General features: G+C 39.7%; 1 pseudogene; it reads right to left on the reverse strand.

Moving 5' to 3' along the window:
• Positions 1–23,061, reverse strand: part of LOC111973504 (lethal(3)malignant brain tumor-like protein 4) — a 154,338-nt pseudogene that overhangs the window by 78,411 nt on the left and 52,866 nt on the right.

Consider the following 23,061-nt stretch of genomic DNA (forward strand, 5'->3'; position numbering starts at 1 on the left):
TAACCATGGTGCAGTGGAGCTATAGTACTGACAAGCAGCAAACTCATAGGTTCAGTGGTGCTATAGTACTGACAAGCGCAGTTCATAACCATGGATCAGTGGTGCTATAGTACTGACAAGCTGCAGCTCATAGATTCAGTGGAGCTATAGTACTGACAAGCTGCAGCTCATAGGATCAGTGGTGCTATAGTACTGACAAGCTGCAGCTCATAGGATCAGTGGTGCTATAGTACTGACAAGCTGCAGCCATCTAACCATGGTGCAGTGGAGCTATAGTACTGACAAGCTGCAGCTCATAGGTTCAGTGGAGCTATAGTACTGACAAGCTGCAGCTCATAGGATCAGTGGTGCTATAGTACTGACAAGCTGCAGCTCATAGATTCAGTGGAGCTATAGTACTGACAAGCTGCAGCTCATAGGATCAGTGGTGCTATAGTACTGACAAGCTGCAGCTCATAGGTTCAGTGGAGCTATAGTATGAAAAGCTGCAGCTCAATGGTTCAGTGGTGCTATAGTACTGACAAGCAGCAGCTCATAACCATGGTGCAGTGGAGCTTAGTACTGACAAGCTGCAGCTCATAGGTTCAGTGGAGCTATAGTACTGACAGCTGCAGCTCATAGGATCAGTGGTGCTATAGTACTGACAAGCAGCAGCTCATAACCATGGTGCAGTGGAGCTATAGTACTGACAAGCTGCAGCTATAGGTTCAGTGGAGCTATAGTACTGACAAGCTGCAGCTCATAGGATCAGTGGTGCTATAGTACTGACAAGCAGCAGCTCATAACCATGGTGCAGTGGAGCTATAGTACTGACAAGCAGCAACTCATAGGTTCAGTGGTGCTATAGTACTGACAAGCAGCAGTTCATAACCATGGATCAGTGGGTGCTATAGTACTGACAAGCTGCAGCTCATAGATTCAGTGGAGCTATAGTACTGACAAGCTGCAGCTCATAGGATCAGTGGTGCTATAGTACTGACAAGCTGCAGCTCATAGGATCAGTGGTGCTATAGTACTGACAAGCTGCAGCTCATAGGATCAGTGGTGCTATAGTACTGACAAGCTGCAGCTCATAGGTTCAGTGGTGCTATAGTACTGACAAGCAGCCTCATAGATTCAGTGGTGCTATAGTACTGACAAGCTGCAGCTCATAACCATGGATCAGTGGTGCTATAGTACTGACAAGCTGCAGCTCATAGGTTCAGTGGTGCTATAGTACTGACAAGCTGCAGCTCATAGGTTCAGTGGTGCTATTGTACTGACAAGCAGCAGTCTCAAATTCAGTGGGTGCTATAGTACTGACAAGCAGCAGCTCATAACCATGGCTCAGTAGTGCTATAGTGTTCCACCAGGGTATTTAGCAGGCTTGACCCCTGTGTGTGGTGTCCCTAGAGTAGCTACACAAATAAATCTGTGTATGTCTTATGTAGCACTAACCACTAACGGATCCGAGAGGTTCCTGTGAGACGGATGCCGAGAGGGTCCTGTGAAGACGGATGCCGAGAGGGTTCCTGTGAAGACGGATGCCGAGAGGGTTCCTGTGAAGACGGAATGCCGAGAGGGTTCCTGTGAAGACGGATGACGAGAGGGTTCCTGTGAAGACGGATGACGAGAGGGTTCCTGTGAAGACGGATGACGAGAGGGTTCCTGTGAAGACGGATGCCATTTTAACTGTGGGCCGGGTGGGGGAGAATCAACGCAGTCCATAAACTGCTTTGACGCATGCTAAAGCCACTAGGAGTTAATGACGCCTGTCTGATCCCATAAATCATGAACGATCTCAGTCTAGCCCTGTCTAAGCCGAGGGAGAGGGGTTTCTATTAAACTATATGGAATAGGTCATATAGGTCATACCAAGGATCACTTAGCTATTTGATTTTGAATTTAAGACCCCTTAAAAGTAATACAAATATTTTAAAAATTAAAAAAGATACATTTAATTTGGCCTTACTGCTTTTAGCCGATAAAAACGCCTTGAATAACAGATTCACTACATGGACACAACAGATAGTTTGTTCTGAAGTGTCTGAGATAGATCAGGAAGCATTAGCATTTAAAACAAATTATTTTGTACATGTATTTGACCCATTATTTTTTTTTACACTAAACTGTCTCCATATATACACTTCCATAATTAGTTTTAACTGGTACCGGCGGACCTTCAGACGAGTCCTGTGAGCGTTCTAGAGCAAAACTGTTGGGACACTACAGACAGAAGTTGGCAGGACGACAGTACCGACTTCAGCTGAGTCTCAAGACGTTTTTTTATAGAGCAAAACGGAGAACACCATCATGTTTGTGAGCGTCTCATCTTTTCATAATAGTTTCTAGGCCAAACCCTTCGGACGCTATAGATGACGTTGTGAGAAGACCAATTTTCGGGATGTCTCATGGTCTGACAAACATCAATCTAGCTCTGTCACCTTTCACCGCAGATGCGAAAGTTCGACGTCGGCGGATGCAGTCGATTGAGGGGGCGCGGAAATCGACTCTAGGGGGTTTTAATCACACTGGGGGGCACGTTGGGGGATTTCTCTACTAGACTGACTGAGCAGCGTGACGCGATAGGACAAATATGGTGAGAAATGAGAGACACTGCTCTGTCAATCATCAACTGTATAAACACCCAATACACACATCAGGCATGTGCGCAAACTCATTGGCATGCAGTACAAAGGGCACGCGCCCTGGCACACAGGGCACACGCCCTGGCACACACACTACCAAGTCTCAGTACAAGGCTTGTTAGTGGTTTAACAAGAGCAGCACCACCAAGTGGCTTCTGCAGACTCTCCAGCCTGCTCATTTCACAGAGAAGCAGTCCTGAACAGATGTGGTGTAGGAGCTGCCAGCTCAGCTTCATCTACCATGTCACTCAGCAGGCTGACTCCTCACCCTGACTAACACCAAAAAAATATATATATATTTCTGAAGACACAAAGGTAATGCAATAATCAGAAATAGCGATGAGATTCAATCTTACTTCTTTCCACATGCCCTCTTCTCATCCCCTCACCTCCTCTCACCCCCGCAATCATCCTTTAATTTGGTTCACCATCAATCCTTCCCCTCTCACTCCATCGTCCTCTCTTACCCCACCTCTTCACCTTCCTCCCCCTCACCTTGACCCTGTAGTCTTCAGTGTCTGAGACGGTGGCCACACGGACCAGCATGGGGTTCCTCCTGTCCACCGCCTCCAGTTTCATGTTCACCGGGAAACTGTGAGGAGCTCTCTGTGATGGGGAAGAGAAAGGAGGAAGTGAGGGGAGCGAGAGAGACATACCGCAGGGGTGGAGATGGAAGACAGGAAAGGGCTGTCAGTCACACTGTACTCAGCTCTCTGAGACAGGAAAGCAGAGCATGCCGAGTGGATGAAAGCAGAGGTGAGGACAGGCCCCGTCARCCAGAGGAGAGGATTTGAGGGTGTGAGACTGTGTGGAGCTGTGCAGATGTCATGCAGGGAAGAGGAAGTTGACAGTGGAGATCTTTAGGGCAGAGAGGAAGTCTGAGTTTGACACAGGGAGTTTCTGAATGAGAATGACAGGGGCCGTATCCATATATCGTCTCAGGGTCTAAAATTGGTCGTAACTCCTACTCTTATATGTAAAAATAAAAGCTATGCAAGAAACATTTTAGTCATAGGACTCCGACTAAGTAAACAGATATTTTAGGACACATCACGAGCTGTCCTAACCAGTTAAGAGTTGTACAAGTGTCTTGATAATAGAAAARGGCATTGAGTCAGTGGTTCATGCGCCACATGTGTCATGAATGCTTTGATATTACGATATGATCAATCTATAAATAATCTACACCTACATGTAACAGCATCTATAAATAATCTACACCCACATGCAACAATATGTCTGGATCTTTTGAAAATKATTTCACATGATATGMCTAAATACTTATAAAACACATAGGCTAATAAATAATAGTATTTTTAATTGTATTATTTAATAAACCTAAATCATGTTATTCGAAGTTATCCCTTTGGAGAGCAATATCATGTTTAAAAAATATGCCTTAATTGGGCATGCCTATAAATTGGTAAATCGAAGCCATCTAGGGCCCACGTTAACTTTGATTGTGTTCAATGAAAATGGATARAYCTTTCAAATGTTTTATGCAACATTATCGGCAAGTGATTTGATGCCAACTGTTCCAAAGCAATTTAAAGTTGTTAAAACGGGAGCATCAKAATTGGTTAAAAAAAWWAAAAATGTGTGYCAACATGCCAAGAATTAAGAGTAGGCAAAGTGATCATGTCAGGTGAAAATTATATCAATCGCTTTAACATTGCAACATTCCATGTATAGTTACATAACCAACCGCGATGAGTCATCGCCAGCTGTGCATGCTTCGGACAACCACTGAACAGTGTCAATGAGCGTCATCACTATCTTTCCTTTGCGGTACCTCAAAAGGTCGTGATTACCAGCTGAGATAAACTTTTATGAGTTGATTTTCCTCCTGGCTCAGATATGATCTGGGCYCTGTCTTAACATCATCCTAAAACCTACTCTGAGCTGTGAGTTGTTTGTCTAAAACAGGTTTCCTAGCACCTTTTCTGAGATGCTTTGTGGATACGGGCCCAGGTCTGGGAAAGTGACAAACCGATGTCAAACTGAGGAAAACATGACTTGTGTCATTATTGTGAAAAGGAACCTAACCACAACCGTTATTAAACTGCCTTCAATTTCAATTGTTTGTAGGAGATTTTTAGACAATAAAGGATATCATTATGAAACACTAAAGAAGCTGTTAGATTGCAGCAGAGCCTTGGAACAACAATGGTGCCGTGTGACTCACACACACACACACAGAGCGCTGTCTGATACAAAGCTAGCCAGCTGTTCCTAGTGCTTACTGCTTACCATACAGAAAGCCTGGCTTGGAACCGCCGTGGAACCATTGTCTTCTAAGTACTCCTCCCACAGGAAATGTTCTGGATTGGGGTGTCCTTGAACATAATCCAAAACACAATCCGATTAAAACCATGGTGAATCGCGCACGCACATGCACACACAAACAACTTCAAACTGGGACCATAAACGGCCGTGAAAAACTAATTAAAAAGACAAATGAGCTTGAWTTTTTTTTWWAWRTGWSACACACACACAATCCCCGAGCTGACAAGGTARAAATCTGCCGTTCTGCCCCTGAACAAGGCAGTTAACTCACTGTTCCTAGGCCGTCATTGTAAATAAGAATTTGTTCTTAACCGATTTGCCTAGTTAAATAAAAGGTTATAAAAAAATAAACATATCGCCTGGTTGCGGAGGGAAATTATGTTTAGCTTGCGGAGATTGAGTTGTGGGAGGCTGCCATTAGTGAGTGATTAGTTCTACTGGCCACTGCCTCGGTAGTGCCAAATACAGGAGAGGAAAACTAGATTCCATTCTAGTAAAACACCAAGAGAAAATGCATGGGTGCATCTCAATAGACTAAAAGTGGCCCCCTGCTTGCAATATGGCAGATGCATCTGCTACAAGGAATTTATAACACATTAAGACAAAATATGTTCTGTGCATAGAAGCAGCTGGAAGTCTGGTAGTAAATCTGTTGGTAAAGAGCCTACAGATGGTTCAATATATAAGGTAATGAGCACTTTCACCTTCGCAGATTCTCAGGGCAAGATATAACATAATATTAGTAAGTACACCTGTCTCTTCTTTGACTATAGGAATACGTTCCGGAGCTGCAGTTGTTCACCTGATCTAAGAACAACACTTGAGGAAGCATACTGTATATATGTCAGCAATGCTGAGTCCATACTAAGTTAAAGTAAGGGATTTGGTTTGAACACATTCACTTCATATTGATGTTTGATGCAATCAAAGAGAGAGTCACAGACAACATTGGTGAAAAAATAAAAGTGTGAACTTCAGTTAACATTTAGGGCAATACCAGAATTTTTTTTTTTTTGTCCCAGATGCCATCATGTTGGTGTTCACAACTTCAGCCCTGGGAGGACTGCAAGTTGTTGTATCCCAGGGTTCCCCAACTGGCGGCCTGCGGGCCGAATTTGGCATGAGTGTGGTTATATATATATTAGTACCAGTCAAAAGTTTGGACACACCTACTCATTCAAGTGTTTTTCTTTWTTTTTTACTATTTTCTACATTGTAGAATAATAGTGAAGACATCAAAACTATGAAATAAAACATATGGAATAAAAAAAAGTGTTAAACAAATCAAAATATGTTTTTGATTCTTCAAAGTAGCCACCCTTTGCCTTGATGACAGCTTTGCACACTCTTGGCATTTTAACCAGCTTAACTTGGAATGCTTTTCCAACAATCTTGAAGGAGTTCCCACATGCTGAGCACCTGTTGGCTGCTTTTCCTTAACTCTGCGGTCCAACTCATCCCAAACCATCTCAATTGGGTTGAGGTCGGGTGATTGTGGAGGCCAGGTCATCTGCTGCAGTACTCCATCACTCTCCTTCTTGGTCAAATAGCCCTTACACAGCCTGGAGGTGTATTGGGTCATTGTTCTGTTGACAAACAAATGATAGTCCCACTAAGCGCAAACCAGATGAGATGGCGTATCGCTGCAGAATGCTGTGGTAGCCATGTTGGTGAAGTGTGTCTAGAATTCCAAATAAATCACAGACAGTGTCACCAGCAAAGCACCCCCAAACCATCATACCTCCTCCATGCTTTACGGTGGGAACCACACATGCGGAGTTCACCTACTCTGCGTCTCACAAAGACACGGCAGATGGAACCAAAAATCTCAAATTTGGACTCATCAAACCAAAAGACAGATCTCCACCACTGTAATATCCATTGCTCGTGTTTCTTGGCCCAAGCAAGTCTCTTATTATTATTATTATTGGTGTCCTTCCAGGGAAAGGGGGATACCTAGTCAGTTGTACAACTGAATGCCTTCAACTGAAATGTGTCTTCCACATTTAACCCAACCCCTCTGAATCAGAGAGGTGCGGCGGGCTGCCTTAAAATCGACATCCACGTCTTCGGCGCCCGGGGAACAGTGGGTTAACTGCCTTGCTCAGGAGCAGAAAGACAGATTTTTACCTTGTCAGCCTAAACAATTTGAATTTCTAGCTTTAAGTCTTACGACTAGGTTCTAATTCGAAAGTAACTGGTTCTGCAAGTCTACCGCCCTCCCTTCACGAAGAAATGTTTGGTTTTTTAAACTAGGAAAGTCAGTTAAGAACAAATTCTTATTTACAATGATGGCCTACCGGGGAACAGAACGACATATTTTTACCTAGTCAGCTCAGGGATTCAATCCAGCAACCTTTCGGGTTACTGGCCCAACGCTCTATCTACTAAGCTACCTGCCGCCCCAGGTAACCTAGTCTCACTGACTTAATAKCTTATTTTTCTACTTCTGAGATGCTTGTCATATGTGACTCTAACCTGTCCTGGGGAACCCAAGACTCAGTCGGTTTAAWGGATTTTTGTAATAACCTAAACCTCCCTCCGCTGATTAACAAACCCACACAACCAAATCTTAATTGACTATATCTTTACAAATACGCCAGAGAAATTTGTGGCTAGTGGTGTTTTCTCCCTGGATATTAGTGATCACTTTCTATTGTCTGCATTAGATATGTTTGGACTCCTAAGGCAAAACCATGCATTACTACAAGGAGAAAATGTAAAACAAATTGTGAACAAGCTTTTTTACCATTGCGATCTTAATGGTATCTTAGATATACCGGATTCTGAAATGGCTCTAAATTCACTTTATTAATGTTTTTAACAACATTGCAGATGAGCATGGCTAAAAGTACTGACTCCGGCCGGGACTGGCAATCCTTCAGAGAATTGAGAAATCTGTGTAAAACTTGTTTGAAAAGCTACATCTGATTATTATGTTAACACTCTAGCTGACTGTACAGGAAATACATATAAATTCTGGAAAACTGTGAAATCTTTAAAGGGTTGCACTTCCTCTACTCTTCCCTTACAAATTAATGTAGAGTCTGGCCCTATTACTGATAACATTGATATCATTAATTAATTTAAATCAACATTTTATTTCTGCAGGCTCTCTCTTGGAAAGAACTCAAAAACCTACACACTATGACAACGTACTGGATGTTCATGGGGGAATTTTACTGAATCATTTTGAAAATGTCCATCAGGGATTTTCCTTTTGGCAATTCACAGACAATTGAGTCCTTGATATGTTGTTGGCATTAGACATTAAGAAATCTACAGGGGCCGACCATTTGGACCCAGGTCTGCTCAAGTGTGCAGCATCCCTCATTGTTGGCTCAATAACCCACATCTTTAATTTAACATGTATACACTACCGTTCAAAAGTTTGGGGTCACTTAGAAATGTCCTTGTTTTCCATGAAATTAGTTGCAAAATTAATAGGAAATATAGTCAAGATGTTGACAAGGTTATAAATAATGATTTTTCATTTAAATAATAATTGTATCCGTCAAACTTTGCTTTCGTCAAAGAATCCTCAATTTGCAGCAATTACAGCCTTGCAGACTTTTGGCATTCTAGTTGTCAATTTGTTGAGGTAATCTGACGAGATTTCACCCCATGCTTCCTGAAGCACCTCCCACAAGTTGGATTGGCATGATGGGCACTTCTTACATACCATACGGTCAAGCTGCTCCCACAACAGCTAAATAGGGTTGAGATCAGGTGACTGTGCTGGCCACTCCATTATAGACAGAAAACCAGCTGACTGCTTCTTCCCTAAATTGTTCTTGCATAGTTTGGAGCTGTGCTTTGGGTCATTGTCCTGTTGTAGGAGGAAATTGGCTCCAATTCAGCGCCGTCCAAGGGGTATGTCATGGCGTTGCAAAATGGAGTGATGGCATTCCTTCTTCAAGATCCCTTTTACCCTGTACAAATCTATCATTTTACCACCACCAAAGCACCGCCAGACCATCACATTGCCTCCACCATGCTTGACAGATGGCTCCAGCATCTTCATTTTTTCTGCATCTCACGAATGTTCTTCTTTGTGTTCCAATCACCTCATAATTAGTCTGTCCATAACACTTTTTTCCATCTTCCTCTGTCCAGTGTCCGTGTTCTTTTTGCCCATCATAATCTTTTCATTGCCAGTCTGAGATATGGCTTTTTCTCTTTGCAACTCTGCCTAGAGGCAGTCCCGAGTAGCTCTTCACTGTTGACGTTGAGACTGGTGTTTTGCGGGTACTATTTAATGAAGCTGCCAGTTGAGGACATTGAGGCGTCTGTTTCTCAAACTAGACACTCTAATGTACTTGTCCTCTTGCTCAGTTGTGCACCGAGGCCTCCCACTCCTCTTTCTATTCTGGTTAGAGACAGTTTGCGCTATTCTGTGAAGGGAGTAGTACACAGCGTTGTACGAGATTTTCAGTTTATTGGCAATTTCTCACATRGAAYAGCCTTCAATTCTCAGAACAASAATAAACTGACGTTTCTGTTTCTGGACATTTCGAGCCTGTCATCAAACCCACAAATGCTGATGCTCCAGATACTCAACTAGTCTAAAGGCCAGTTTTATTGCTTCTTTAAAATCAGCACAAGTTTCCAGCTGTGCTAACATAATTGCAAAAGGTTTTTCTAATGATCAAATAGTTAATCCAAGTTTATCATTTTAAAAAGGCTAACACAACGTGCCATTGGAACACAGGAGTGATAGTTGCTGATAATGGGCCTCTGTACGCCTATGTAGATATCCCATAAAAACATGTAAATCAGCCGTTTCCTGCTACAATAGTCATTTACAACATTAACAATGTCTATACTGTATTCCTGATCACTTTGATGTTATTTTAAAAATGGGAAAAATAAAAAAAAAGTGCTTTTTTCAAAAACAAGGACATTTCTAAGTGACCCAAACTTTTGAACGGTGGTAGTGTGTGTGTGTGTGTGTGTGTGTGTGTGTGATATATATATATAAATAAAGTGCATGTACTGCCACTACATGAGGTAGTTGATTGTTGTGATGTTGACAACTATCGTCCCATATCAAGGCTTTCTTGTTTAGTTAAGATTTTTGAATCCTTGGTGAATGTGCAATTTTTTTATTTTTTATATATTTTTTTAATCTGTGAACTGTATTTTGAATGTATATCAATCAGGGTTTAGACCAGGGCACTGTACTATTACTGCAACACACACAAGTTATAAATGATATTGGCAATGCTTTGGATGCTAAAATGAATAGTACTTGCCTATTTCTAGTTTTGTCAAAAGCTTTTGATACAGCTGATCATTCTCTTATAGAGTAAGGTGTCTGTGTTAGGCCTTGGTTCTGATGCCTGTTTATGGTTTCAGATTTATYTTAGTGACAGAACTCAGGCTATTATGATAGACAGGGTTAAATCCACATTTCTTCAAGTGCTTAAAGGGGTACCCCAGTGTTCGATATTGGGGCCGTTGTTGTTCACATTGTGTATAARTGACATTGGAAATACTGTTCACACCTGTAGCATTCATCTCTACGCAGATTACAGTTATTTACTCCTGTGCYTCTTTAGTGCAGCAGGCCATTGGTGACCTTTAGCAGGATGTTGACGCAATCCAAAAATCACTTAATGATCTTAAATGAATGTTAACTGCAAATAAAACCAGGTTCTATGCTGTTCTCTAGGTGATGTTGACCCTGAGGACTTTCGTGTTAGCACTTCACATGGAGCCCAAATGGAGCAGGTTTCTCACTAGAAGTACTTGGGTATCTGGATTAATGACAAGTTGTCTTTTGAAACACACATTGAAAACTTGACAAAGAAGCTGAGATCTGATATATATATATATTATTTATATATATAGAAATAAATCCTGCCTGAGTTCTGAAAACAGAAGGAAAATTGTTCAAACACTTCTCTCTGTAATAGACTATGGTGACATTATTTATATGCAAGTGGTAGCCTCGGTTTTGAAACCATTGGACTCGGTATTCCATTCAGCAATACATTTTATCACCGGGGATGGTTTTAGGACGCATCATTGTATTCTTTATTCTTCTGTCTGTAAGAGAGCTGCACTCTTATTTATTTACAAAGCAGCCTTTCAGAAGCTTCCTTCCTCCGCACATTTCTTCATTGATTCATTTATAGACGTACAAATGACCTAACCCGTTCTCAGGGATGGTTAACTCTGGAGATCCCTTTGGTCTTGCACAGTTATTGAGGAAAATTCTGCTTTAGTTAATTGCACCTGAAGTGCTGGAACAATACACAGGAATTCCTTCAATAGATATATATTATTGATTGGAAACTTTGTTGTTACAGAATGAGATTGGCTCCTTTCTAAAATATGTTTAATGTGTGTGGTTTTATTTGTATCGGTTATGCAGGGCTTGTTGTGTTTTAGTGTTTTATTGTATGTTATGCAGAGCTGTGTGTTTTATTTGTAAATGTTATGCAGAGCTGTTGAATGTTATTTAGTGTTTTTATTTGTAATGTTTATGCAGAGCTATTGTGTTTTATTAGTGTTTATTTGTAATGTTTATGCAGAGCCTGTGTGTGTTGTTATTAGGAGTGTTTTATGTAATGTTTATGCAAGAGCTGTTGTGTGTTTAATAGTGTTTATTTGTAATGTCTTATGCAGGGCTGTGTGTTTTTATTTGTAATTTTATGCAGAGCTGTTGTGTTTTATTAGTGTTTATGTAATGTTTATGCAGAGCTGTTTGTTTTTATTAGGTTATTTGTAATTTTATGCGGGCTGTTGTGTTTTATCTTGAATGTTTATGCAGAGCTGTTTGTGTTTTATTAGTGTTTTAGTTAATGATGTTTATGCAGGCTGTTGTGTTTTATTTGTAATTTTTATGCAGAGCTGTTGTGTTTAATATAGTGTTTTATTTGTAAATGTTTATGCAGAGCGTGTTGTGTTAATTAGTGTTTATTTTGTAATGTTTATGCAGGGCGTGTATTGTATTTTATTTTGTAATATGTTTATGCAGAGCTGTTGTTGTTTTTATTAGATGGTTTTACTTGTAAGAATTTTATGCGAGAGCTGTTGTGTTTTTTTGTAATTTTTATGCAGAGCTGTTGTGTTTTATTAGTGTTTTATTTGTAATGTTTATGCAGAGCTGTTGTGTTAATTAGTGTTTTATTTGTAATGTTTATGCAGGGCTGTTGGTGTTTTTTTGTAATTTTATGCAGAGCTGTTGTGTTTTTAATTAGTGTTTATTTTGTAATGTTATGCAGAGCTGTTGTGTTTTATTATGTAATGTTTATGCAGTGTGTTATTGTTAATGTATTATTGCAGAGCTGGTGTTTATTAGTGTTAATTGTATGTTTTATGCAGGGCTGTTGTGTTTTATTTGTAATTTTATGCAGAGCTGTTGTGTTTTATTAGTGTTTTTATTTGTATGTTTATGCAGAGCTGTTGTGTTTAATTAGTGTTTTATTTGTAATGTTTATGCAGGGCTGTGTGTTTTTATTTGTAAATTTTTAGTGCAGAGCTGTTGTGTTTTATTTGTGTTTTTTGTTAATGTTTATGCAGAGCTTGATTGTATTTTAGAGTGTGTTTTATTAGTGTTTATTTTGTAATGTTTTGCAGAGCTGTTGTGTTTAATTAGTGTTATTATTTTAATGTTATATGCAGAGCTGTTTGTGTTTTTAGTGGTTTATTTGTAATGTTTATGCAGAGCTGTTGTGTTTTATTAGTGTATTTATTTGATGTTTATGCAGAGCTGTTGTGGTTTTATTATGTGTATATTTGTAATGTTATGCAAGCTGTTGTGTTTTTAGTGTTTTATTTGTAATGTTTATGCAGAGCTGTTGTGTTTTATTAGTGTTTATTTGTAATGTTTATGCAGGGCTGTTGTGTTTATATGTGTGTTTTATTTGTGTAGATGTGTTTATGCAGAGCTGTTGTGTTTATTAGTGTTTTATTTGTAATGTTTATGCAGAGCTGTTGTGTTTATTAGTGTTAATTTGTAATGTTTATGCAGGGCTGGTTTTATTGTATTTTAGCAGAGCTGTTGTGTTTATGTATGTGTTTTTATTTGTAATGTTTATGCAGAGCTGTTGTGTTTTATTAGTGTTTTATTGTGTAATGTTTATGCAGAGCTGTTGTTTTTATTAGTGTTTTAATGTAATGTTATATGCAGAGCTGTTTGTGTGTTAATTAGTGTTTTATTGTGTAATGTTTATGCCAGAGCTGTTGTGTTTTATTGTGTATATTTTGTTTATGCAGAGCTGTTGTGTTTTATTTTGTTAGTTTAGTTTCTATGTATTATAAGAGCGTGTTGTGTTTATTGTGTTTTATTGTAATGTTATGCAGAGCTGTGTGTTTATTAGTGTTTTATTTGTAATGTTATGCAGAGACTGTTGTTGTTTTAAGTTGTTTGTATTTGTATGATTTATGCAGAGCTTGTTGTGTTTATTAGTTGATTTGTAATGTTTTGCAGGCTGTGTGATAGATTGTGTTTTTTGTAACTGTTTAATGCAGGCTGGGTGTTTATTAGTGTTATTTGTAATGTTTATGCAGAGCTGTTGTGTTATTAGTGTTTTATTTGAATGTTTATGCAGAGCTTTGTGTTTATTAGTGTTTAATTGTAATGTTTTGCAGGCTGTGTGTTTAGGATTATTTATTTAGATGTATTATGCAGAGCTGTTGTGTTTTATTAGTGTTCTTATTTGTAAATGTTTATGCGGTTTTTGTATGTTATGCCCGGCTGTCTGTTTTATTGGTAGTTTATTGTAGTTTATGCAGAGGCTGTTGTGTTTTATTAGTTCTAATTTTAATGTTTAATGCAAGCTGGGGTTCGATGTGTTTATTTGGTAGATGTTCAGTGTGTGTTATTGTAATGTTTATGCAGAGACTGTGTAGTTGTTATATAGTGTTTATTTTGTAATGTTATGCAGGGCTGTTGGTGTTTATGTAATTTTTATGCAGAGCTGTGTGTTTATTAGGTTTTATTTGTAATGTTTTATTGCAGAGCTGTTGTGTTTATAGTGTTTTTTTTGTAATGTTATGCAGGGCTGTTGGTGATTTTATTGTATATTTTTAAGGCAGAGCTGTGTGTTTTATTAGTGTTTTATTGTAATGTTTATGCAGAGCTGTTGTGTTTTATTTGTAATTTTTATGCAGAGCTGTTGTGTTTATTGTGTTTTATTTGTAATGTTTATTGCAGAGCTGTTGTGTTTATTAGTGTTTTATTTGAATGTTTATGCGAAGCTGTGTGTTATTATGTAATTTTCATGCGAGAGCTGTTGTGTTTATAGGTTTTATTTGTAATGTTTATGCAGAGCATGTTGTGTTTTAGTTAGTGTTTTATGTGAATGTTTATGCAGGGCTTGTGGTTTTTATTTGTAATTTATTGCAGAGCGTTGTGTTTATTAGTGTTTTATTTGTAATGTTTATGCAGGGACATGTTGTGTTTTAGTTGTAATTTTATGCAGAGCTGTTGTGTTTTATTAGTGTTAATTTGTAAATGTTTAGCAGAGCTGTGTGTAATAGTGTTTATGTAATGTATGCAGGCTGTTGTGTTTTATTTGTAATTTTTATGCAGAGCTGTTGTGTTTTATTGTGTTTGTATTTGTATATGTTTTATGCAGAAGCTGTTGATGATTTTATTAGTGTTTTATTTGTAATGTTTATGCAGAGCTGTTGTGTTTTATTAGTGTTTTATTGTAATGTTTATGCAGAAGCTGTTGTGTTTTGATTAGTGTTAGTTGTAGATGTTTATGCAGAGCTGTTGTGTTTTATTAGTGTTTTATTGTAATGTTTATGCAGGGACTGTTGTGTTTTATTGAGGTTTTATTTGTAATGTTATGCAGAGCTGTTGTGTTTAATATAGTATTTATGTAATGTTATGCAGAAGCTGTTGTGTTTATTTAGTTATTGTTGTTATGCGGCTGTGTTTATTTGTATTTTGCAGAGCGTTTGAGTGTTTTATTTGTAATGTTATGCAGAGCTGTTGGGTGTTATTGTGTTTTATTTGTAATGTTTAGCAGCAGAGCTGTTGTGTTTATTAGTGTTTATATTGTAATGTTTATGCAGAGCTGTTTGGTGATTTTATTAGTGTTTATTATGTAAACTGTTTATGGCAGGGCTGTTGTGTGTTTTTTAATTTTTATGCAGAGCGGTGTTTTTATTTGTGTTTAATTGTAATGTTTATGCAGAGCTGTTGTGTTTATAGTGTTTATTTGTAAGTTTATGCAGCAGCTGTGTGTTTATTGTTTATTATTTGTAATGTTTATGGTCAGAAGCTTTGTGTTTATTAGTGTTTATTTGTAATGTTTATGCAGAGATGCTGTGTTTTATTAGTGTTTTATTTGTAATGTTTATGCAGGGCTGTATGTGTGTTTTATTTGTGTTATTTGTAAGTGTTTATGCAGAGCTGGTTGTGTTATTAAGTGTTTATTTGTATGTTATGGCAGAGCTAGTTGTGTTATATTAGTGTTTTATTTGTATGTTTATAGCAGGGCTGTTGTTGTTTAGTGTGTGTTTTATTGTAATGTTTATGCCAGAAGCATGTTGTGTTTTATTGGTAATGTTTATGCTAGAGCGTGTGTTTAATCTAGTGGTTTTATTTGTAATGTTTATGGCAAAGACTGTTGTGTTTAGTAGTGTTTATATTGAATACGTTACACAGGGCTTTCTTCGTTAGAGTTCTCTCATTGAGACTGTTTAAATAAAGGTTCATAAAAAGTTTTACAAGCAATTTTTTTCCCGCTTTGTCATTATGGGGCATTTGAGTAGACTGAAGTTGAAAATGTTTTTATTTAATACATTTTAGAATAAGGCTGTAACGTAACAAAATCTGGGAAAAGTCAAGGGGTCTGAATACACCGTGTATATACAGCACCAGTCAAAAGTTTGGACACACCTACTCATTCAAGGTTTGGACACACCTACTCATTCATTTTTGTTATTTTTACTATTTTCTACATTGTAGAATAATAGTTACGAATGTCAAAACTATGAAATAACACATATGGAATCATGTAGTAACCAAAAAAAGTGTTAAAGAAATCAAAATATATTTTAGATTCTTCAAAGTAGCCACCCGTTGCCTTGATGACAGTTTTGCACACTCTTGGCATTGTGTTTTCTTACAAATGATGTAGTTGATGATCCCTGATGTATCCCATAGACTGTTGGTATCTCCCAGCACCACATGTACACCACTAAAACTGCTATAGCTGAGCCAAGGACTATCGTGTCTGATAGGAGTTGAGAGAGAGAGAGAGAGCTAGCAAAAAGCGAGAGAGAGAAACCTTATTTCAAATGGTCAATTAATGCTCTCTGCACAAGGCATGGATCAAATAGTTAAAATAATGTTTTACCCAACAGCTGTGGTAACAGAAACTATAATCTCTCTCTCTTCACCCCTCTTTCCCTCGCTCTCCCCATTCGCTGATCTGATGTATGATGACTGTGCTACAGGATCCATTTAACAACACATCACCACGCTCGCTTTTAACTGGAAAAACACATGCCGTTTTGCAACACACAGGGGAATGTTAGCCGACTGGCACAACCAAGCAGCCTATTAGATTGTAGAACAGGAGAGGGAACGAGGGAGAAGAAAATGGAGACAGAGAAAGAAGAGAGAGAGAGAGAGCCTAGAGGGTTTTGATATCCTCTCAAATGCAGACTTGGATTCCTCACATTTTTGTCATTTATCAAACGCTCTTATCCAGAGCAAGTTACAGTTAGTGCTTTCATCTTACGATAGCTAGGTGGGACAACCACATATCACAGGAAATATGTAATTTATTGAGGAAAAGTGTATCAGCAAAGTCAGAGCTAGAAAGGAGGGGGTGGATTCAGGTGCTTTCAGAAGATRGGCAGGGTCTGCTGTCCTAGCTTCAGGGGGAAGCTGGTTTCACCATTGGGGTGCCAGGACAGAGAAGAGCTCGGACTGGACTGAGCAGGAGCTKCCCTCCCATAGGGGTGGGAAGGTCAAGAGACCAAAGGTGGCAGAACAGAGTGCTCAGGTTGGGGTGTAGGGTTTGAGCATAGCCTGAAGGGAGGGCAGTTCCTCTTGCTGCTCTGTTGGCAAGCGCCATGTTCTAGTAGTGGATGTGAGCTTCAACTGGAAGCCAGTGGAGTGTGCAGAGGAGTAGGGTGACACGGGACAACCAGGCGGGCTGCAGCGTTCTGGTTAAGGTTCAGGGGTTTGATGGCACAAGCGGGGAGTMCAGCTAAAAGCAATAATCCAGAYCGAAGATGACAAGGACCTGCACCGCTTCCTGTGTGAGGTAAGGTTGTACTCAATGGATGGTGTAGAGCATGAACCAGCAGGAGTGAGTCACTGCTTTGATGTTTGCAGAGAACGACAGGGTGTTGTCCAGGGTCKCACAAAGGTTCTTTGCACTCTGGGAGAGCGACACTGTGRAGTTGTCAACCATGATGGAGRGGTCTTTGAGCGGGCAGGCCTTCYCCGGGAGGAAGAAAAGCTCCGTCTTGTTGAGGTTGAGCTTGAGGTGATGGGCCGACATCCAAGCTAAGATATCTGCAAGGCACACAGAGATGCGTGCGTCACCTGGGTGTCAGAAGGGGGGGAAGGAGAAAAGTAGTTGAATGTCATCCACATAGCAATGATAGGAGAAACCATGTGAGGATATGACAGAGCCAAGTGACTTGGTGTAAAGAGAGAAGAGGAGAGGGCCTAGAACCGAGCACTAGGGGTACACCAGTAGTGAGAGTACGTGGTGCAGACACAGATCCTCTCCTCGTCACCTGGTAGGAGCGGCCTGCCAGGTAGAACGCAATCCAAGAGTGTGTAGAGCCTGAGTCMCCCAGCCCTGAGAGGGTGCAGAGATCTGATAGTTCACAGTGTCGAAGGCAGAGGATAGATCTTGCAGGATGAGAACAGAGGAAARAGAGCCAGCTTTGACAGTGCGGAGAGCCTCTGCGTTACAGAGAAGCAAAGTCTCGGYTGAGTGACCCGTCTTGAAGCCTGACTGGTTAGGGTCAAGAAGATCATTCTGAGAGAGATAACAAGAGAGTTGATCAGAGACAKCACACTMAAGTGTTTTGGAAAGAAAAGAAAGGGATACAGGTCTATAGTTTTTGACTTCAGATGAGTYGAGTGTTGGTTTCTTTTGGAGTTAGAAAGGACGCAGCCAGTGCTCAGGGATGAGTTGATGAGGAATTGGAGGAAGGTCTCCAGAGAAGGTCTGGAAAAGGAAGGATGGGGTCGAGCGGGCAGGTTGTCGGGCAGCCAGACCTCACTAGCTGCAGGATTTAAAGAGGTCAAGAAAGAGGTCAAGGCATAGGGTAGTTCTGTGTGACTGGGACCAGTGGACTCAATAGGCTGAGTGAATGAAGAACAGATTTCGTCAACCTTCTTTTTAAAGTGGTTGACAAAGTCGCCCACAGAGAGGGAGAAGGGGGGGGGACTTAGGAGGGAGGAAAAGTGGAAAAGAGTTTCCWRGGGCTAGAGGCAGAAGCTTGAAATTTAGAGCRATAGAAAGTGRCTTTAGCAGCAGATACAGAGGAAGAGAAGGTAGAGAGGAGGAAGTGAATGATAATTGGTCCTCCGGAAGTTAAGTTTTCCTCCATTTTCGCTCAGCTGCCCACAGCGCTGTTCTATAAGCTCGCAATGAGTCACTCAGCCACGGAGCAGGAGGGGAGGGCCGAGCCATAGGATGCGGAAAGGGAGGTGAGTACGGCCGAACATAATCAGAAGACAGGAGGAAGAAGGATTTAGCAGAAGAGAGAGAGGATAGGATAGAAGAGGAGAGAGTAGTGGGAGAGAGAGAGAGCGCGAGTGAAGATTGCGACGGTGCATGACCATCTGGGTAGGGGCTGAGTGGCTAGGATTGGAGGAGAGGGATACAGAAAAGGAAACTAAGTAGTGATCAGAGACCTGGAGGGGGGTTGCAGTGAGATGAGGAGGCRAACAGCCTCTACTAAAGATGAKATCAATTKTTTTTCCTGACTTGTGAGTTGGAGGGGACTGGGACGTGTGTTCGTTACGCTTTGCCTTACGCTTGTAAATGTTTATGTCGTAAACACAATAAGACATTAAAGCCACACAAAGTGAAATTCTAGACACCTCCTATACCTTTGTCCCATTTAACGTTACYCCGCCAACTTTAACATATCATCGTAACTAGCTGCTGACTGCAGATGAGAAACTTTTAAATGATTGACAACATCTAGACTGACAGGAGAGCTGGTTTTATGTAAGTCTAGAGAAGAATGTGAAAATATGAAGCTGGGCTGTCGAAGCGGTCAACGGATCAAACAATTTCAAATCATAAGATTAAAGCAGAGCTCGGGTCTATGTAGCCTATGTACAGTTGCATCAACTGCAAAGGAAGTGAAGGTGAATGCTGACAGGTGCGGTAAATAACATAGGAGTTTCCTAAATGTAAACATTTTTGAATGTCAATTAAATGCTTTAAAATATAACTCATTGTGAAATAACTTAACATTACTAAGTTATGACCACATTTGTGCTGTAATGTAGTGTTCCATCATGCTAYATCAACAAAAACAACAATTGTGAAGTAAATGACTAATGTTAAGATGTTTTATGCATTGAAGGGCATGTACAGTATACTATGTACTGTATTACTAAAGAACAGCTGTGATTAGGRGCGGAAGGTAGCCTAGTGGTTAGAGTGTTGGGCCAGTAACCGAAAGGCTGCTAGATCTAATCCCCGAGCTGACAAGGTAAAAATCTGTCGTTCTGCCCCTGAACAAGGCAGTTAACCCACTGTTCCTTTTCCTAGGCCGTCATTGTAAATAAGAATTTGTTCTTAACTGACTTGTCTAGTTAAATAAAGGTTAAATAAAAATAATAATAATTAAGTGCCTCATTTCAGGATCATACATATAACGTATAACTTAAGCCTTGTTCACATTGGCAGTTTGAAGAGACTAAAATCAAATATTTTGGCATAAATCTGATTCAAATGTGTTTTTTTTCCTGCAGTCTGAACAGCCAAAAAGCACATGGAATCAGATATTTTAAGACACATTTCAAACCACCTTCGTAGGTCGTTTGAAATCAGATACAAATCTGATTCATGGCCATGCAAGTTGTCTAAACGGTCAAATCTGATTTTTTTGCCATTGTGGTTTTTACACTGTTATTTGGCATTTCTTGTTGCTTGCTAGCTACTCTGTTAACAGTTGACAAGAACATGTGGGAGCTAACTATCTTGTTAATTGTCACAAACAAATGAGTGAATATGCTAGAAAGCTCAACAGCTAGTGGACTGCTGTGTCTGGCTAGCTAGTGGACTGCTGTGTCTGGCTAGCTAGTGGACTGCTGTGTCTGGCTAGCTAGTGGACTGCTGTGGCTAGTCAAAAAGGACTCATTTTGAAAGTTGGATCATCTTATCCTTTGAGGCTTTAACTTACCACTATGATTTTGAAGATTCAAAACTGGGAAATGTCCATGGCAGGCATTATTGTCACCTTAGCTAAGGGCTGGAGAAATGTAACCCAGCTCAAATTCACACAGCGCTAAGGACTGACCATCCATGATATCAAATGTATAGTTTTAACCATGTTTTGAGGCTATAGTGTTTGTTTACATACATACATACATACATACATACATACATACATACATACATACATACTTTGGGTTCTGTTGGGGTACATCAGATGAAATAAGCTCATAAGGCATTTATAAGTAAAATTCTTCAAGATATATAATTAAGTCCAAAAATGGATGCATCAACTAAGAACTCTAGCTTTAAATAAGTAGGAGGTGGAAGGGGACAATACCAGCAAATTAGAGGGGAAATGAAATTGATTACTCGAGTATTGACGTGGAAGATTCCGAGAATTATGATAATATGTGCGGCAGGTAGCCTAGTGGTTAGAGCGTTGGACTAGTAACGAAATGTTGCAAAATCGAATCCCCGAGCTGACAAGGTAAAAATCTACCGTTCTGCCCCTGAACAAGGCAGTTAAACCCACTGATCATAGGCCGTCATTGAAAATAAAAATGTGTTCTAAACTGACTTGCCTAGTTAGATAAAAGGTCAAATAAATAAATAAATACATACAAATAGGCCTTTTTGACAGACATTAGCCACACAGCATCCAAAGTGACTKTCACACAACACATATATACAGTATTGTATCTAGTGGGCAATCTACTCACCCTGAGGCGCAGTGAGAGGTCGTCCGTGGTCCTGGCACCAGCCCACTGGGTGGATGTGAGGGCTGCTGGCATCACACCTAAAATGCACATAACACTATAACTCTAAATGTGTTTCTTATTGATTTTGAAGTTAATGTAATATTGTTCTTGTCTATTACTGTTTTGTACTTTGTCATGTATTTGTACATTTTATGTGGACCCCAGGAAGAGTAGCTGATGGAGGTCCTAACAAAATAAACCAAACACACACCACTAAACCACAGCATACAGTACATTATCTTCCTACATATACACACTTCCTCAACTAAACACACACACACACATGTATTTCAGTCCTCCTGGGGTAGCACATAACAATAACCTCTACATGCAATTTGCAATTAAAATACACGGTTTGTGACCGGGAGAATATTGCAATAGGGCTCCGACGAGAGGTTCTGGGAATGGATTCTCAATCCTTGTAACCCGTGCGGTTATTAAATATTAGCGATAGCGATGTTTCTGTGCAACTTTGACGTTCTATTTTCTCCCAAGAMTTGCCAAACAATTTGTATGTTGATGTAGTGCCCATCGSTTATGAATGTTTCAACTTCTGTGTTGAGAAGTCGTGTTTTTACAGTCGGTTCCTGATTTTAACTCCCTAGTCGATTGACGCACTGGTGCATAATAAAACAAATACAATTTTAAAAAATCACCATCTAAACTGTTAGTTTAAAGCTAGAATATGTTTAAAAAAAAAAGTTGTCATTGATGTGTCTCAATCCACTGCATCCGCCGATATCGCACTTCCCACAAAGTGTAGAGCGCTCATAGGGAATAGGGTGCTGCAGCACCCCCTGAAAAAAAAATCAGCTGTTTTTTTTGTAAATTAATATTCTTTAATAGTCCCTGGGCCTTTACTAGTCCTGTATGAGACCAATATAGCCGTCTGTAGCACGCGGCTACATTGTGAGGGTGAGAGACATGCATCTTTGTTCCAGCTAAACTTGAACAGGACAGTAGGCCTAACTACCTTATAAAAGCGTGTTAAAAAAATATATAAACACTTATCGTCACGAGATAGGTGCAGTGAAATGTGTTGTTCTCATAAAGATCTACACAGCAGTATTAAACTGAAAGATAAGGTCATTTCATCAAACTTGAGAGGCTCCCCATGCTTATTAATTGCTCATTCAACATATTGGCTGCTACTTCCTCAATCCATTTCAACAGTTTTCCTCTAACTGTGTTTACATTCCCCGAGTCAACAGAAATGTTCCTTGGCCAAATATTCCCAGATTTTCAATATAAAAAAGCCACACATGTGAGCCATACGTTTTTAATCATGTAGGCTACACTGTCCCAGCAAATCATCCTGTTGTTCCACATTAGGCATTTAAAATTGGTCACTCGGTTTGACCTATAAACTATTATGACACTCTATGGAAGGGGAGACTCGCTGTTTTGCTCTTGATACCCCAACAAGTGCACTGGACTCGTCTGAAGGTAACCGATACGTTTAAAAAAGTATGAAGGTAGATTTGTCCTACCCAAAAAAGGGGTTCAATCCGTTCTTCTAGGCTACAGTAACAAAGGCTAAATCAATATTTTATCAATACTTGTTTTATATTTTTTTATACCTAAAGGTCAAAACATTAAAAATCAAATAGCAGAATGATCCATAGTATGAAGTTCTTAAAACAATTCCATGTCAGCTTAGAAACCCACCGCCCCCCCCCCCCCCAACGACTTAGAAGAATTAAAGAGCACAACTAACCGATGGATCTCTACCACCACAGAAACAGACCATGGGTCTGTTCTAAAGTGACTTCTCAGTTAACCCAGAGATAAAATCTTGCAAAATTTGAGTGGCCTGCACAGAGCAGTGCCATTGAGTGTTTGCTAACAGATCTCATGGTTTATTTTAGGGCTGTGTCTGATAACTTAGCTAGCTAACAGAAATTGGAAATGCAACACCACACCAACAACCGTCATGTTTCTCAATTTCAAAGGAAAGATTCCATTGGTCACGTGACTTGTATATGCTCTGTGATT

The sequence above is a fragment of the Salvelinus sp. IW2-2015 genome, linkage group LG14 (assembly GCF_002910315.2).
Source record: "Salvelinus sp. IW2-2015 linkage group LG14, ASM291031v2, whole genome shotgun sequence".
Lineage (NCBI taxonomy): Eukaryota > Metazoa > Chordata > Actinopteri > Salmoniformes > Salmonidae > Salvelinus > Salvelinus sp. IW2-2015.